This window comes from Aedes aegypti, chromosome 1, assembly GCF_002204515.2.
Source record: "Aedes aegypti strain LVP_AGWG chromosome 1, AaegL5.0 Primary Assembly, whole genome shotgun sequence".
Taxonomy (NCBI): domain Eukaryota; kingdom Metazoa; phylum Arthropoda; class Insecta; order Diptera; family Culicidae; genus Aedes; species Aedes aegypti.
This window is the reverse complement of record NC_035107.1, coordinates 112,583,663-112,601,345: the sequence shown is the minus strand read 5'-3', so window position 1 is coordinate 112,601,345 and position 17,683 is coordinate 112,583,663. Positions and strand designations below refer to the sequence as shown.

The window sequence follows — 17,683 nt, the reverse complement described above, 5'->3', positions numbered from 1 at the left end:
TATATAACGCATTAATCGTGGCAAAAGAAGATTGTAACGAGTTTTACCTGAAATTATTAATTATTTTATTTGACATTTGTTCCAATTTTTCAACACTAGATCTTCTATGTAACTCATTGGTACTATACCAGGAAGCTTCAGAATCATTTTCAAAATTTTATTTTGAATTCTCTGCAGAGCTTTTTTCCTGGTATTACAACAACTAATCCATATTGGTACAGCATACAACATGGCTGGCCTGAAAATTTGTTTGAATATCAAGAGCTTGTTCTTAGGACAAAGTTTTGATTTTCTATTAATAAGGGGATAGAGACATTTTACATATTTATTACATTTGACTTGAATGCCTCAATGTGATTTTTAAATGTTAAGTTCTTATCTTAGCATGAGCCCTAGATACTTAACTTCATCTGACCAATTTATTGGAACCCCTCTCATCGTGACAATATGTCTACTTGAAGGTTTCAAATTAAGAGCTTTTGGTTTATGTGGGAATATTATTAGTTGAGTTTTGGAAGCATTTGGAGAAATCTTCCATTTTTGTAAGTATGAAGAAAAAATATCCAAACTTTTTTTGCAATCGACTACAGATGACATGCAGACTTCGTCCTTTGACGGAGAGGACTGCGTCATCCACAAACAAGGATTTTTGACATCCCTGAGGAAGGACCACCCTTTAGTTTTAGCATATACTAGCGATCAGTGACATAAAATTGGAATTCTAACGATGAGGGCCGATGGCGGCCTGGTTTCAGCGAGAATTGCTCCCACCATTTCAATAGAAAATTTCAGCAACCAAGGGACAAGTATACTGAATACGGCAGTAGGTATAAAGAAGTCGTAAAATGATCGGTCGTAAAAAGAAAATTGAGGTTAAATTACTCAAGATATTCTGCAAAGTTTAAGACATGATTCGAGAACTCACTACAATGTTTCCAAATTCTGGCTATACATAGCAATTCTAGCAGATTGTAATCAAAAAGATATTGAAAGTTCGCCAAAGTTCAAGAAGGGGGTTCTTCTTCTTCTTCTTTTTCTTGGCGTTACGTCCTCACTGGGACAGAACCTGCTTCTCAGCTTCGTGTTCTTATGATCCCTTCCACAGTTATCAACTGAGCTTTCTCTGCTAAAGTTGCCATTTTCGCAATCGTATATCGTGTGACAAGTACGACGATATACTATGCACAGGGAAGTCGAGGAAAGTTCAAGTAGGTGTTGCATGCCATACACATCTGGGTTTCTTACGATTTAATCAATAAATAAAAAAGATATAAACAAGGTGTCCACTTTATAAAATGAACAGTCCTTACAGTATTCAACCCATTTGTTAATTAGTAGTGAAATATGAGACATTTCACGTGATGAAAAAAGTTTTATTGAAAAACAAGCATTACGCAAACTGTTCAAAATGTCAAAATTATTTTCTAGTTTTAGCATATCGAGCAAACAGCTACAGTCACCCCACGCAGTTGAATCACCCACAATTTATGAATCAGCTGACTTCAAAAGACAAAATTATTATCAAACTTGTCACAAAACATCACAGAATTAATTTTACTGATAAGAAACTATGTGTAAAAATAATTCTGTGATGTTTTGTGACAAGTTTGATAATAATTTTGTCTTTTGAAATCAGCTGATTCATAAATTGTGGGTGATTCAACTGCGTGGGGTGACTGTACAACATATTTGGATTCTAGCAATAAATGCAGATGTATCGGAGATAATTACTCTTATAAGGAATTAGGAAACATCTTACCAGGATTACTTCCGCAGTTGAACTATCATTATTCGTTGAACGTAACCAATCCATCCAATTCTGCCCCATGTATAGAATTCAGAACTACCTACCGAAGTACTTTTAACAACGGGTCTGGGTCTTGATATGCGGAAGGCATTGAAAACCAACTGAGACAAACAGGCGTCACCAGATTAAAAACAACATTAGACAGGCGTCTACCGTTCCTGCTCGTAGGTATGGATTATACTGACCAGTTTACGACCAACCATAAAATTTGAGCTCACCTACGATTTGCTTTTGCAAATCAACGATCATCGTTAGTGTCCGTACCGAAACAGAGGTCGAATTTTCTACTCCCTAAGCATTCCAGCCGTGACCGGCAAAGGTAGCTAATCTGTTCCATTTACCACGGTCATTTCAAGCAACTACCTACCTGTTGGCTTCGACTTTGGCCATCGGAAGGTATTTTACAATCATTCAATGGATTTATTCTAGCTAGCTTGATTATACTTTTGTGTCACGATCTAAATTAGATTATCGATCTGCCTTCCAGAATTATACGGTTTAATTCAATGTGGGTCAATGTTACGTTGTTGTTACGATGAGTTCTATCATGCTAAGCGCGTAATTATTTAATCATATTGTTTGAATATTCATTTAAACTTAACATCAGTATTACTGATTCAGTAGGTTGGAAATATGGGATATCTCTGTGAATAAGACTCATTTTCATTTAACTTCTACTTTGCTTTTGAACTGTACGTCCATTAGAACATCTTTAGATTTCACTTTATAAGTCATGTTCATAACTTGAGACGAGCACGAGTTTGAAGCATAGGCAACCTTGAAAAGTACAAATCTACATATATGGTTGTCCGTCAAGATATGACCACATGTAAAGTGTAAACGCTAAACCCAAATCGACGAGTTTTCCCTTATCTTTAAGGAATATAATATTGCAAGTCATTCTCGTTGACAACTAGTTTGCATTCAATTGAAACCATTGCTCCCTCGGAATGCACCGGCCGGTTTATGTTTCCTAAAGATAGCATAGAAGCATGCGCGAAGTCACGTAGGTACGCAAATAATTGAAGCATTGCGAAACTATTCGCACACTTGACGTGCTGCAATCTGCATATGCTGCGATGGATCTTGTGGCGTTATGTAAAACGTGAAGTGAAATGTGTCGTCGGCCTGTTATCAGTTTTAAAAACTTCAACTAGTTTTTGGATAGAAGTGCTCAATTCGATGACTTGACAATTTCAGCTCTTGTTCAAATCCAATCAAATTTCAAATTATTCCAAACCAATACCAACCAAGCCATACTATACCGAACCAATCCAAACCAATTATAATGAATCCAAATCCAATCTAAACCAAATCAAAGCCAAACTGATCCAAACATATCCAAATTAATCGAAATCTAATCCAAATTAATCTAAACAAATTTGAGCCAAAACAATACAAACTAACCCAAACAAATTCAAACATATCCAAACCAATTCGAAACAATTGAAACCAATTCAAACAAATTCAAACTTATCCAAACCACTCCAAACTAATCGATACCGACTCAAATCCAACTCTCAACTAGTCAAAACGATTCCCAATCCCAAAACAAATCCAAATCCTCTGGGTTAAGATTCAAATTGGATGTTTAAAATGCTATTACATATAGCTAAGTACTGTCCTACCCTCGATGTTATCCATTCGGCGCATTTTTATGTTTTCTCATTCACTAGAACTCGTTAAAGCCGTAGTCATGACAAATGATGCATAATTGACATTTATTCACCTAACCTTGAACTGCAATGCCAGTTTTGGGTTACGATAGCGACGTTAATTGAACCGTTTGGAACAATCCACTTGATCAATTCAACTAAATTCCTAGAGAGATAGTAGAAGGATTTCATTATTGATGGATGTATACATAAAGTTGGATCATAAGAAAATTCATTATGTTAACCGTCTATCCGGAATGCGTAACAAAGTACGGGAGACGAAAAAAAAGACAATTTGGGCATAGAATTTTAAAAATTTTGAGAAAGAATCCAAACCTTCTCGAAGCTCACCGCTCAGCAGCAAAGGTAAATCGTGCAATTGCAGAAAACAAATAGCTGATTCCCCCAATATTATGTCTGTGCTCTATTTTGGCTGATGAATTTTTCTGTGAATTTTTCGTCTGATGGACATATTGAAGCGTACAGTTATATGGATCAGGATTACGACATTGAATCCCGCAAATTTGGCACAACGAGGACGACAACGACACGGCAGCAAGTGCAGCAAAAATGGCTCAGGTTCAAATTTGCCTTAGCAGTGCACAAGTTGAACATCATCCAATTCGTCTGGCTTGTTTGCTCTGCTTGGTAGGTTCCTACACCTACATATATATTGCTTTCGCGTGTTTAGAAAATCGACATCGCACGCCAATGAAACGGATATGCACTCCACTTCTTTCCGTTATTTGTCACTCCGGAAGAGAAGCTTCTAATTAAATCTCAATTCAACCGAATTATGCCACATTAGGCGTTTGGAATGAAATTTGGAACAGTGCAGCCTCTATTGAGAGCATTAGCTACTAAATAAAATTTCAACTTAGACTACATCGATCGTTTGCATGCATGGCATGGCAACTGGTAGGTTCTTGAGTAGTCATCGATAATATATTTTCTACCGATTATTAACACTTTTGGCCATTAGAAGCCAAACATTCGGGGGAGTTAATTACATACTTAAATTCAAAGATTTGTTGCAGTGAAATGTAGGACAGTCGAATCGAAAATATGCTCATAAACTGATAATGAATAATAAAATAACTCATCGGGAGGATGGCAAAAAATGCTTAAATGATTCCACCCGTTTGTTCAAAACGCCAATACGATCAATCAATTATCAGGACGTAATTGACTTGATTGGTTAGCCTTGAATGAGTTTCACGTTGTCATTCGTAATAGAGGGAAATTTATTTTGTAATATAGTTTTTGCAATTTCTCATCGTAGTAGGCTGATTTTCATCACGCTAATCTGTCATGAAACAGCCTTCTTTCCTGCACTGAAGTATGCAGTGCATGAATCGTCATTACACATCTGAAACCAGTGCTGTAATGGTTCATTACGCATCGCTTTCTCATTACGCAACTGTTTCGAGTTGCGTAATGAATCATAACACAACCATTTTTCAAAAATTGTAAAATGATGATGAATGCACTCCGATATTATTTCTGAAACCCTCAAGTGGTCTTCTGCGGAATTGCAAAAAAATGTTGTACGTAACTCGTTGCAGAACTCGATTTTTACAGCACTCGTCGTAATTATCCTCTCGTATAAACTCGTGCTGTAAAAATCATCATTCTGCAACTTGTTCTGTAAACTACTATTTACGCTGCGCCATTCCTAGAAGGCCGTCTACACATGATGATGGGAAGAGCCCCTTACCGACACTACGCGGTTATCTAAGCTAGTCGGAAAAGGAAGTTAATGTTGATGATTATTTCCTAACATGCCCAAGCAGCCTTTATAACGTATTTTTAAGATGAATCATCTTGGAATCCAACTTCAATTTTAAACCAAAACTTTGAAGGCACAAATTTCACGAAGAAAACAACAGACAGTAGCGCTTTTTTATTTTATTCTTCAACACTAGCAGGAAACTTAAAACTTTCTTCTACAGTAGTTTTGGGTTGCCCTTAGCAACGGGTGTTTTGCTATTTTCAAGGCATTTTACCTACAGCAGCGATGGGCGTGAGTTTCACTGGCTTCGCTGACTGTGATTGGCTTTGCTTGGCTACTGTAGAGTGAATTTCAGATTTTTTCCCAATCCTGATTGTAATTATTAGGTAAAACTGTTGATTGAAATGAACATTCAATTGAACTGCTGAGATAAGGTACGAATTAATTCTCAAACCCTTAACGTCTCAACGTCATTGAAAATTAACTTTAAAAAATCTTAACTGGGTCAGTTATAGACCGATTTTCAGTTTCAAACAAACCGCATACTCTTCAAGATTTATTGTGTTCCAAAATAAAAGGGATTGGCCATTTGATTCCGGAGTTATTCCGGATTCAAATGGGGTATACTCGTTCCGAAAGTGAAGGTTCACGTAGATTTTTCAGGATTAACGGTAAGAAAATTACTCATTGTGTACTTTCTATAAGTAAAAAGCTGCCAGAAGGTCGAATGACATTGGTTTTTATTGATTTTTGCCACTTCGGATACCCGTTTACCTGGCACCGGTTCCTAAATGTACCCAAAGAGCACATTTTCTGAAACTTAAAGAATAGTACCGTGCGACGGCTCAAAATTCGTGATATTTTATCCTGAACATCGTAGATATAATGCCAAGGACCAATATAAGGTTCTGGTCACATCAAGATACCCCGGAATCGGTTCCGACAGGGCCTCAGTGGGACACTTTTTTAATCCTACTCACTCATATCGTGCGACGGCTCAAAACTCATGATTTTTCTTTATGAACATCATAGATATAATCCCATGGAGTAATATGAGGTTCTGGTCACATCCGGATATCTCGGTATCGGTTCCGATAGGGCCTTAGAGGGACGCTTTTTTTAATTTTATTCACTCATATCGTGTGACGGCTCAAAACTCATAATTTTTTATCCTGAACATCTTAGATATAATGCCATGAATTTATATGAGGTTCTCACCACTTCCGGACATCCCGGAATCGGTTCCGATAGGGTCTCATAGAGACACTTTTGTAATCCTATTTACTCATTAATGATGTACTAATATAAGGTTCTGGTCACATCCGGATACTCTGGAAACGGTTCCGGCATGGCCTCAGAGGGACACTTTTGTAATCCTTTTCATTCATATGGTGCGACGGCTCAAAATATATGAATTTTCATCCTGAACATCAAAGCTATAATGCCGTGGACCAATATGAGGTTCTGGCAACATCCGAATGATCCAAAATCGGTGCATCTATAAACTTCATTCAATGCACAACATTGCATATGGTTAAACAAATTGTTTGTTTAGTTCAATCAATGGTTTAAGTCGGTTTTTATTAGTTTAATTTATTCATGCATTATTCCTGAATTCAAAGATATGTTGAAAAATCACATCTCGAAAATCAAAAACAAACAGATGTCTGTTCTTCTGTTTTCAAAAATTGTTTTGAATCCCTAAAATCTAGTTTAGTAACCTTTGAAAAAGGGCATATCGACATACGGAGAGAAAATCGGGAATGAAAATCACATCGAGATAGAGAGATATCGAGATGAGGAGGATATCGAGATATGGGGAGTGAATGTATGCAGAATGAAGGGACCGAAGAAATCATCAACATAGGGAGAGATATCGAGATGTGGAGAGTCGACTGTATTAATTTTTTGTCAATGATTACCAGATGAGAAATCGTAGTAAAGTGACAAGCAATGCTACAAAAATCAGATGTTACTAATTGGAACGACATTATTATTCAAATTAACAAATGAAATGAATGAATGTTGTCGGAGTGTCCGGATATTGGTACCGTTCTGATTTCGATTCATCACTGAGAGGGCTGTTTGCACACTTAAATTATTTTACGGATTCCTGTAAAATCTCAACAGCTGAACGGTTCGGTAAAATAAATTGACGGAGTACGGTAAATTTCCACAGTATTCGGTAAAAATTTACCGGAATCCGTAAAATTCCGAACAAATTACGGTGTTTTATTTCACCGAACTGTTCAGCTGTTGAGATTACGGTGAAATCCAACCGTAAGAGCTGAGTCTGTAGACACGTCAGGAGTTAATCATCAATGTTAACTTTCTTTTCCCGATCAGCCTAGATAGCCGCGTAGTGTCGATAGCGGTTGTTTCAATTGGGTCCTAAAATGTTTAATGAATTCTTTTTTTTATTTAATAATACGAAAGAGCATGTTCTTGCAACTACTTTAGCAATTTTTCTAGCTCAAATAACGGCTATAACCTTTTTGAAATTCAATTTTAAAAATAGTTCCAAATATGAACCTTGACACTTGTGATTGTTTGACATTCACTTTTTCGACAAAATTGCCACAGGGCTTATAGTTTTAACACTGGGGTTGTTCCTATCTGACATTTCGGAAGGGACACGGAAAATATACCCAAAATTTGAGTTTAAACCAAGGGGCGTGACAAAATCTCAAAAATCATAGAATAATGTTTTTTGTACTTAAATCAATGAAAATCATTTAAAAATTGAGTAAACATGAGTTTCTGCCCTAAACTTAAGCGTTTGATACTAAAATTGAGACAGGCTATTGGCTAGGAATTATCATAGGGACTGCCTGTTCCGGTGGTAAAAGTCCACCTAACAGGTGACCCCTAATTCATGCGGCTTTAAGCTTACCGTGCCTAAGATTGAATGGTAAGGGGGGCCTAAATAAATCTTAAATAAATCGTATTCATTTGAATTGATGATATTTCTGACGAAATTGTTTGTTCAGTCTCAGAAATCTCATCAGAGGGAAGCTGACAGAACAAAGAATCATCTGAATGTTTTCATTGATTTGTTTTGACAGAATAATACTGCGTATTTGGCGTTTGAAATTTGGGTGCCGATAATAGTCGAATAGTGCCGAAGCCTTAAATTACCCTATTATCAATTCAAATGCTAATAATTCATGTTGTTCGGAATTTGAATCAAGGTGTTCGGAATATGAGACAGAATGAGCACAGTTTTCGGCATTCGAAGCAAAATATTGTTCCAAATTTTTGGGTTAGGATAACAGTAAAACATGTTCAATAATTATTTTTTATCAGCACACTCAATAAATTGCAGTTTAACTTCCCAAAGAAATAAAACGTTACGAAAATTTCGGTTGATTTATACGCATTTGAAATCAACATAAGCCTTAAGTGTGTGAAATATGAATCAAAACGGTTACTCCACTTGGGCTGTACTATTTTTCATGAGACTGTAAAGATTGATCGTTGCTGTTCTTTTAAACTTAAGATTGATCTGAGCTATCATAACCGTAACCACTACTCAAACTAGGTAAGATTAAGCTTTTGGAAATCTCAACAGCAAAAGGCCAGCACTGAGAAAACAGATGGGTATTTATTAAAAGTCGTCAAATGAGAAAAAAGCACAGAGTACACTGCATTGAACGCATAATTCGGAGATCAGATTGAATAACGACATATTACAAGCACCTATATGATGTGTTGCAAATAAAAGATGGAATCGTAATACTTCCAAGTTGAACTATCATTAAAAATCAATACTCAGATTTTTACATTCAATCAATGACCAAAACAGCAAATTCCGGATGTATCAATATATCAATTTCATCAGATTTAATCCCTGTAGTATTCACTTAGAAAACATACAATGGTTAAAATGAATATTTACATTTTCATGGAATCAATCACGAGGGATGAAAATCAAAAATTTCAAACAAAGAAACTTCAATATTCATAACTTCATAAAAACTTCAGAAGTGATTGTAAAATATGTGTAGAAGCGTGGCAGTATATCATTCGTTGTGGTTGTCGTTCGGGAAATGTGGGTGTTAGATTCTTAAGGCTATGCTCTGTTCTTGAAACCTTGTCAAAATATCTGTTCAAAGCAAAAGATTATGTTTTGAAAAGTCTTAATTTCAACTCACAACTTTTCTGCGGTGCACAGTTTGGAAAGTTCTGGACAATGCTTATCGGGAAAAGAAAGTTAATATTGATGATTAATTCCTGACATGCCCAAGCAGCCTGTCGATTTTTCATTTAATGTCATACATCTTGGAAGGAAAGCAGCGCATTTATTAAATTATAGTCTTACACACTAGCAGGAAGCTTAAATACCATCATCGATGGATTAACATTGAATCCTGAATCTTCCACCTTAATCCAATTGCAAAGTATGTGTAGATTTTCGGTAGATGACTATGAAATTCCTACCAAATTGTTTGGAAAGAAATCAACCCTGGTTGATATTCAGCTCACAAAATGTCAATTTTTACCAAAGTTTCTAATTTTCAAGAAGACCTCAAATGTGACTATTTATTGTAATTTTGACAAAATGCTAATGATACGAGTTTAGTGGGTCAACGTGTTGTCTTTTTTAAACGTGGGCGAAAATTTCAAAGTTTTGAGTAAATCTATATCTACACTATATCATACCGTAGTCTACTCGCCAGTAGTTTATTCTGGACCGTACCGCCCCTTAGCCTGTATTATCTAGTTGTGCCCCTTGCTGGTGAACATCGACCTCAGATGTGACTGTAAAACATTGTAGGTATCTTACCAGCGAATAAAGTCTAGACAGCAGTAATTTATGGCAACCTAAATTGCTGGGTATCTCTGATTTGACCAACAGCAGCGTCCAGACGGTGTGATATTAAATACCTTATCAATGGAGGTGCCTTTTGATTAGGGCAGGTCATCACACCGATCTTGATTGCAAATTTGAAATTCACTCCGCTCAAGGACTACTGCTGACCAGTCTGCGGACTTCGTAAGAATTACACGCATAAAATTGCGGAAACTCTCACACAACAGACGACATCGGGTAATTGAGCATAAAAACGAAGTGATTACGGTGCAAAGAGTGGCTCGCTGAACCATGTGTAACAATATCGCTGTCACACACCCAAAATTTCGAAGACATCACTCGGGCGCGCACACAAGTTCAAATTTTGCGCGAATGCCTCAGCACTCAAACAGGCACATGGTGACGACAAAGGCTGGTTGTTGTCAGTAGATAGGGTATATGATTCCAAGTGCTATGCGCACAGTGCATGCAGTGGCAATGGTTTGGTAGTTTCGCAACGCGAGTCTACATATCAGCTATACATGTTGGTAGGTAGTGTCGGGAATCGGGATTATGAGCCGAACTTGGTCATAGTAACTCACCGCGCTTGCAAAGCCATGTGCTTTGCGTTTGCGGTGGGAGCGAAAGAGTACCCAGTTCGCGGTACGAGTGAGGAAATCCTATGTAGATTGAGAGAGGTGAGATACGATTGATAGAGTTGGAAGCCGATAAATGCAAATAACTCAGCTCTTCTTACAAATAGAAGGCCTTCTTAAGCCGAGTGGTTAGAGTGCGCGGCTACAAAGCTAATCCATGTTGAAGGTGTCTGGGTTCGATTCACGATCGGTCCAGCAGCATCATCGTACTTTTGATGCACGATATACGTATGCGAAAAGGAGAACTTTGGCAAAGAAAGCTCTCAGTTAAAAACTGTTGGAAGTGCTCATAAGAACACTAGGCTGAGAGGAAGGCTCTGTCTAAGTGAGGACTTAAAGCTAAGAATAAGAACGGTTCTTCTTCTTCTTGGCATAACGTCAACACCGGGCCAGAGCCTGCATTTCAGCTTAGTGTTCAATAAACATTTTTATAGCTCTTAGCTGAGACGTTACTTCCACGAAAAGGATGACTCCTGGAAGAATATCTACAGGAAATATATAAATAATCTTTGCATAGATTCTTGGAAGAATTCTTGAAGTAATTTCTTCAACAATTTCTTGACGACCTCTAATTCATCGACGTGAAGTAAAACAATTTGGCCGCGCACAAGTCTATCTAAAAACTCCAAAATTTAAGACCCGTTATTCAATTTTTCTCCTTTGCTAAAATCGCGTCTTCACTCATTCGCCATCCTACCCTTGGACTCCACCACGACTCTCACAGCAGCGCCCCTTCAACCAAACGGAGAAAATCAAGTTCAATACCGAACCGAACCGATCGTATCGAGCGCGGACTCTGCTGATCTGAGTGATCTGAGTTCAGCGCGACCCCCTCCCGCGGTTTTGAACACTAAGCTCATCAGGTTTTCCCGATCCGATCAGCGAGCACATGCTTCTGCTGGTGAGCGCCTCCTTGCACGAGGCGAAGATCACCGACCGCAACCGACGACGCGCACACCTCGCTCGAGACCTCAACCTCACCGCGCTGTTTGCTTTGCCAGGGCGTTCAGTTGGCGCAGTGACGAAGACGCATCGGGGTGTGTATGTGTAATTCCGTGTGGCACTGTTCCAGGGTGCAGAAACTGTTCTCCCATCGGTCGGTGCGTCGTCCGCGGTCATCGTGCGACAAGGATTACCCGATACTCCCCGGTGCTTTGTTCCGGTTCGGTTCCGTTTTCGGAAGGATTTTGCGAGGTGTGAATTGACAAATCGTGCGCGCGTCGTCGTGTCCGAATCGCCGCATGCAGCTAGTGCAATTGAAAAAGGTTTGCGCGAATCGATTGGTGGTCGGTGGTTATCTCTCCACGGAGCTGTAGTTAACCTGTGGATTAAGGTGGCCCATTGTGTGTATGAAAAAACTGTAAAAAAAAATGTTATACCGTCAAAATTAGTTCATTTGAATCCGTCAACTCTACGGAGGGGGCTAAACGAGCTTGAAAGTTGTATGGAGAAAATGAACCAAATGTATGGAAAAACTGTTCCAACTTCATATTTGACCATAGGAAGCGATGCAGTTGACGAAAATCCATCGTTAGTGAAGATTCTCCAATCAAAAAAGAAAAAAATGCAACAAATCGGAAAAGTTTTCGTTACAAAACAAATACAAACAGAAAAGTTATACACAAAGCCGTAGTATTTATTTAAATTTTATCGCGAGACGTATACTTTAACCTCGGGAGTCCGTAAATTTAATTGATTCGTAAATTGAATCAGTTCGTAAAACGAGGTGTTGCTTTTTCGCAGTCTACTTGTTAGAAATTATTTTATTGTTTCCAGAACCCCTAATCCTATAGTATCCTATGCCCAAATTTGTGCAAGTTGAGGTCTTCCAACAATTCCTTGGAGTTTAGGCGTATAATTCTTTATGATGAAATGGAGATCTATGCATCTTTTCCAAGTAGAAAGATATTTTGCAATTCTGGGCCCTAGAAAACTGTTTCATTTAGAATAACCGTTCGTTTAGTCAAGATCCCCGTTTTGGTAACTAAGTGAGTACAATAGGTGTTCTAGGTTATCCAAAATCTTTCTGACATGAATGCCTTTAGTCTACTGGTGTGATAGTGGCATAGCTAGAGTTTTCGGGGCCCGGTGCGGGGTCATATTTCGAGACCCTTGGGTGTGTAGCGCTTAGCTAACACATAATTGAGATGTGACTAGTCAAGTAATCGAAATCATAAATTCCTTCCAATCAATAGTACCATTTTCTATTGGAAATGATAGAAATTATACTCATCTTATTATATTATCTCCCTAAAATATGAACTCATGTCAGAAAAACGTGACCAAAATATGACCGAACAGAGTCCACGGTTTTAATCAGGATCAGGATCAGGATCCTCAGAAAACTCAACCAGACATATCACAAAAAAGCATTATAAATATTTCTGTGGGAATTCCTCGCGACGTTACGCAAAATATTAGTATCTTTTCAGAAATTTTATCAGAATTAAATTAAGGTATTTCCTTGAAGTATTTAATAGATGGACGAAACTTCAAGCAAATATCCAATACATTCTTACATTTCCTCAAAAGTTCAATATGAGATTCCTTCACAAATTTCCTAAGGAATTCATTCCAGATTTTGTTCGAGATACCTTTAGGAATTCAACTGGAAATTCTTCCAAAAATAGCCTAAGAAATTAAACCAAAGATTTCATCGAACATGCTTTCCAAATTTTCTCAAAGAAGTGATGGTTTTTCGGAACTCATCCAGCAGATTTCAGAAATTACTCCATAGATTTTGTCGGGAAAGAATCATGTTTTTTCATTCAGAAATAATTTGGGAAATTCCTGATTTTTTAATATTTTATTTGGAAGATATTTCTAAACCAAATCCTAAAGGTATCACTGGTCATGTTGAAAAATATACTACATTCCTGCAAGAGAGAAGTCTTTTGAAGGTTTTTAGATTTCTTCTGCGTTGTTGATGAAGTCTTGGATAAGTCTCACAAAAAAGTAAGAATTCAATTTAATTCAATTCAATTCAAAAATATAAAGATCTCTTTTGAGAAAATTGAAAACTTCATGAGAAATTTATGAGAAATCCCGGGTGAATTTATTTTGACAGTCGTGGAAGCATTCCTAATAGAAATTGTGGAATAATACCACCCACAAAAATAATTCCTAGGATCATCTCTGGGGTAATTGTTGAAGAAGTGGTACTAAAAATGGCTGAAAGCGTTACGGAAAAAACGACTGAGAGCTTTTCAATGAATTCTTTGTTGATTTGTTTGAACATTATCTACAGGAATTCCTTCAACCCTAGAATAAACCTTCTTTTAATTTTCCTGGAATATTTATGTAGGTGAAGAAGGAATATTCATCCAATTATTAATCTCAGAAAGTAATACTGAAGAAACCGATAGAAGAATTTTCGAAAAAATCCTTAAAGAATTTCTAAAAAAGTTTGCAGAGTTCATGGGGTTCATCGTTGGACTGCTGAACGATTTCCTAGAACAAATTCTGAATAAGTTAATCTTAGCATATCTTGAGATACCATTTAAAATTTTTCAAGCCGAACTTCTGAGAGAAAAATTAGAAGAATCTCAATATCAATTTCTGATAGAACCTCTAGATGATTCATGTGTAAAAACCCTCAGACCTTCCAAGGAGAATTCCTTAAAGCAGTGGAATAGTAGTAGCAGCCTCTGGAATTTCAAGAGTGTACTAGGATTCATCTCAATGCGAAAAATGAAAGAAGTGACTTCAGATACTGTTTTGTGTAACCTGTGTGACATTTGCACACGTTAACGAAAAATAATTCGAAATTCATGACTTCCTTAGGCTCAGGTAATAATAGGGCTCCAGATCATTCGATGATTAACAGAATAATATGTATTTGAAACCAAAAACACTATGCTCTGTTGAAAATAAAGGCACCTACATATAACCAATCATGGTCCCCTTCAAACCTGATCCTGTTTACATTTTTTTGTTGTTGCTTAAATCGAATATCTACTGCTATGAGAAATTTCCTCCATGATTTCGGGGCACCGTGCGGACCGCACCCCCCTAGCTACGCTACTGTGGTGTGATAAGCAAACTTTTCATAGTTTCTGATATGAAACAGACACTTCACCATTGATGGAAGTAAACAGAGCAAGCATTAAATGGATAAGTATCAATGTTTTGGTCCTCCAAGTATTCAATGGAATATAGGCCTAATTGGCCTAGTTGTCATAGACTCTTAATCCTTCTTATGAGTAAACGGAGTATTGTATTGATTTGTACGGATGTTCTTGGTTTTTCAAGAACTCCATATATATGCTTCAGAATCTAGAAGCGTAACCAGTGGTTTATTGATAGTTTTTTTTATTGTGACACAGACCTTCAGCCATTCACATAAGTGAATGGAGTATTGTTTTGATTTATACCGATGTTCTTCAATGATCTTAATATCTATATTTCTGTAAGTTATTGGATGAATCAGAACATCTAATAAATACAACACAACAAAACAACACCAATATTAAAACAACATATTGCTCTGAACTTCCATTGCATATGCAAAAATTTCAGTTTATAGATAAATTGTCCATTTAATTCAATTGCAAAGTAAATGTAATGTTTAGCTTTTCGGTAGTTGTTAAACTTCCACTCGGCTGGTTAGTCGTAAACCACGATTCATAATTAATTTAAAAAAATAAACAAGTATGAAGAACTGTTTGTTAATAGTTACGGTAACAATTATCTTCAAAAAAAAAAAATATATATATATATATCTTCAAACCATAGTAAAAAAAGTTGTTTAGTATGAGTAAATTTTATATGAGAACTTTGCCTTTGTTTGGAATTTGTAGGAATATTTTCCCATATTAGCTAAATAATAGTAAACAAAATCATGAATATTTTTTCCCATCCTTTCGGTTAGATTGCTCTCTTCAGCAACTTCCTTTATTTTGTTCAGAAAAAATGACAATGGGAATTACAAAAGATCTTTAAAACTCCCAAACTGTTTAAACAAGTGTATCCAGTTCATTAAGAATTTTGTTAGAGTTATATCCAGGATTGAATAAATCATATTCTTTAAGATTTTCTATTCAAAGACGATTTCCTATTTCAAAATTAACGTTAAGTCAAATGGTTGTCAGGCAGTGTAAAATCTTATTATAAACTATCTGAGGATTCTGCTTAGCATTTAGTATTTTTTTGTAATATCTGTATTCGATTCTGTGAGAATCCCATTTTAAATTTTTAGGAATCCTTCTAAGGCGTTGTAACAGTCCTGGTCAAGATTTAGTGAGAATCGTGCTTGAGTATCATGCGAGAGCACTGTCCAAAGAAGAAAATAACTATATCCAGTTTACTGTAAATCCCTGCCCAGAATTCTGTCTCAACCTCATCCAGGATTTTCTTAGAGTCATGCTCGAGATTCAATACGCATATTTTCTGGAAATTTTTTGATTCAATGAAGTTATGTTTGGCGCATTTAGTTCTTACTCTGTAACTTTGGTTTAAGTTAAAAAGAAAATCAGTATTTCCTGTCAAATCGCTAAAATAAGAAGTTACCGTCATTTTGTAGAATATAATGTATATATTGATACGTTGGTCGATTGAACTGAAAAAAATAATAGAAACTACGTTTGAAAATATGATCTGATGTAATTTGAAAATAAACAACATGAACAATCATGTGATTCCAAGTCAGAATTACTGTAATGTAGTTAAAGAAGGCAAAATAAATATATGTTTTGCTTAACAATTAAAGTTTTAGATATACTTCTGAACAAATGTCTGTGAAGGTTGAATGAACACCTGGCTCCCATTCTTATGAAGCAGCAAAATTGATAAGAAAATATGATAACTTATTGCTAATTATTCAACTATTTAATAAAATAGAGGTAACATCTGATATAAAATAAAGTTTAATTATCTAATGATTGATTTCTTCAAAATATGAATGCCATTTATACTGTAACTGTTCAGAAATATATTATGATTCCTTTTCAAAAGTTAAACTAGATATTTTTGAATGGATTATAAATATTAATAGATGATTTTTTGGTAATGTTTGTTCTCCATCAATTGTTCAGTTTATCCACAGCGTGCAGGTAATATACCCTTTCGACAAGTTTTTTATGGACAATAACATGTGAAAATATCCCTATTACTTTATTTGCGATAAAGCCAAACAAATTCATCGTTTCTCTATTAGAATTGAGATGGAACCTTATGGTGTTCAGTTCACCACAATTTACCCTACATATTCCCGGGGTGGAACGTGCAGAAAAAAAATCTGTTTTGGACCATCCTAACCGAAAGAAAAACACCTATATGTCAGAATAAAAAAGTGCAAGTGTAATATTTTTGTATAGTGATTTGACTCACAAAATTCAAACAAATATCGAAGCATTTTTTAAACGTAACCAGCCCCAACTGAATTTCAATTTCCCCAGGCACAATTTTTTTTTCATATACTTCCGGTTTGTTATTTATAGGAGGATCTTAAAGTCACTTATGAAAGAATTTTATCAACTGCAGCGCAACCTATGGTCAAAAATGAAAGTGATTAATTTTTTGTCATATATATTTGTCATTTCTCAGTACAAACCTAGTTTACCCTCTTAGAGTTGACGGATTCCGCTTAAACTTGCAAAGTAGCTTCGGAGGGTTCAAAAGAACTGATTTCGATAGTGTAACTTTTTATTTTTATAGTTTTATAATTATGGGCCACCCTACTGTGAATGATGCTTAATTTCCCCAATACACTTACATGTATGTATCTCTTGCCAAAGGGATACCATTGTTTGCTGAGTGACGGCTAGAAGTGTACGATTCACTTACATGGGGGAAAACGGTGTGGCTACTACTGAAGCCGACAATTGTTGATTCTATTACAAAGACGGTCAACTGATTACCGTTTGCCAGCCTCGACAAGCCTCGATATTTGGGATTGTGTTGTGTTTCAGTGGCAACCTAGGTGTGCATTGTGGAAATGTTAATTATACGGCGTGGAAAATTCGTACAGTTAAAAAAAAATAAACGGCAAAATTAGTGCTAATTAGTTTGGTGTTAGTGATTCGGTGTTTTAGTAGCATGTAA

The 17,683-nt window shown here is 36.4% G+C and overlaps 1 protein-coding gene across 3 annotated transcripts in view; it reads left to right on the top strand.

Moving 5' to 3' along the window:
• LOC110676690 (solute carrier family 41 member 1) overlaps positions 1–17,683 on the top strand; it is a 221,527-nt gene that overhangs the window by 20,364 nt on the left and 183,480 nt on the right. The window contains exon 1 of one of the 3 annotated variants that reach the window (XM_021845546.1): positions 11,644–11,907. The exons of 1 other annotated variant lie outside the window; for it this stretch is intronic. The gene's annotated coding sequence lies outside the window, so the exon portion shown is untranslated. Of the gene's footprint in view, positions 1–11,643; positions 11,908–17,450; positions 17,562–17,683 lie in introns of those variants that run through there. One more of the 3 variants, XM_021845551.1, reaches the window with a different exon arrangement.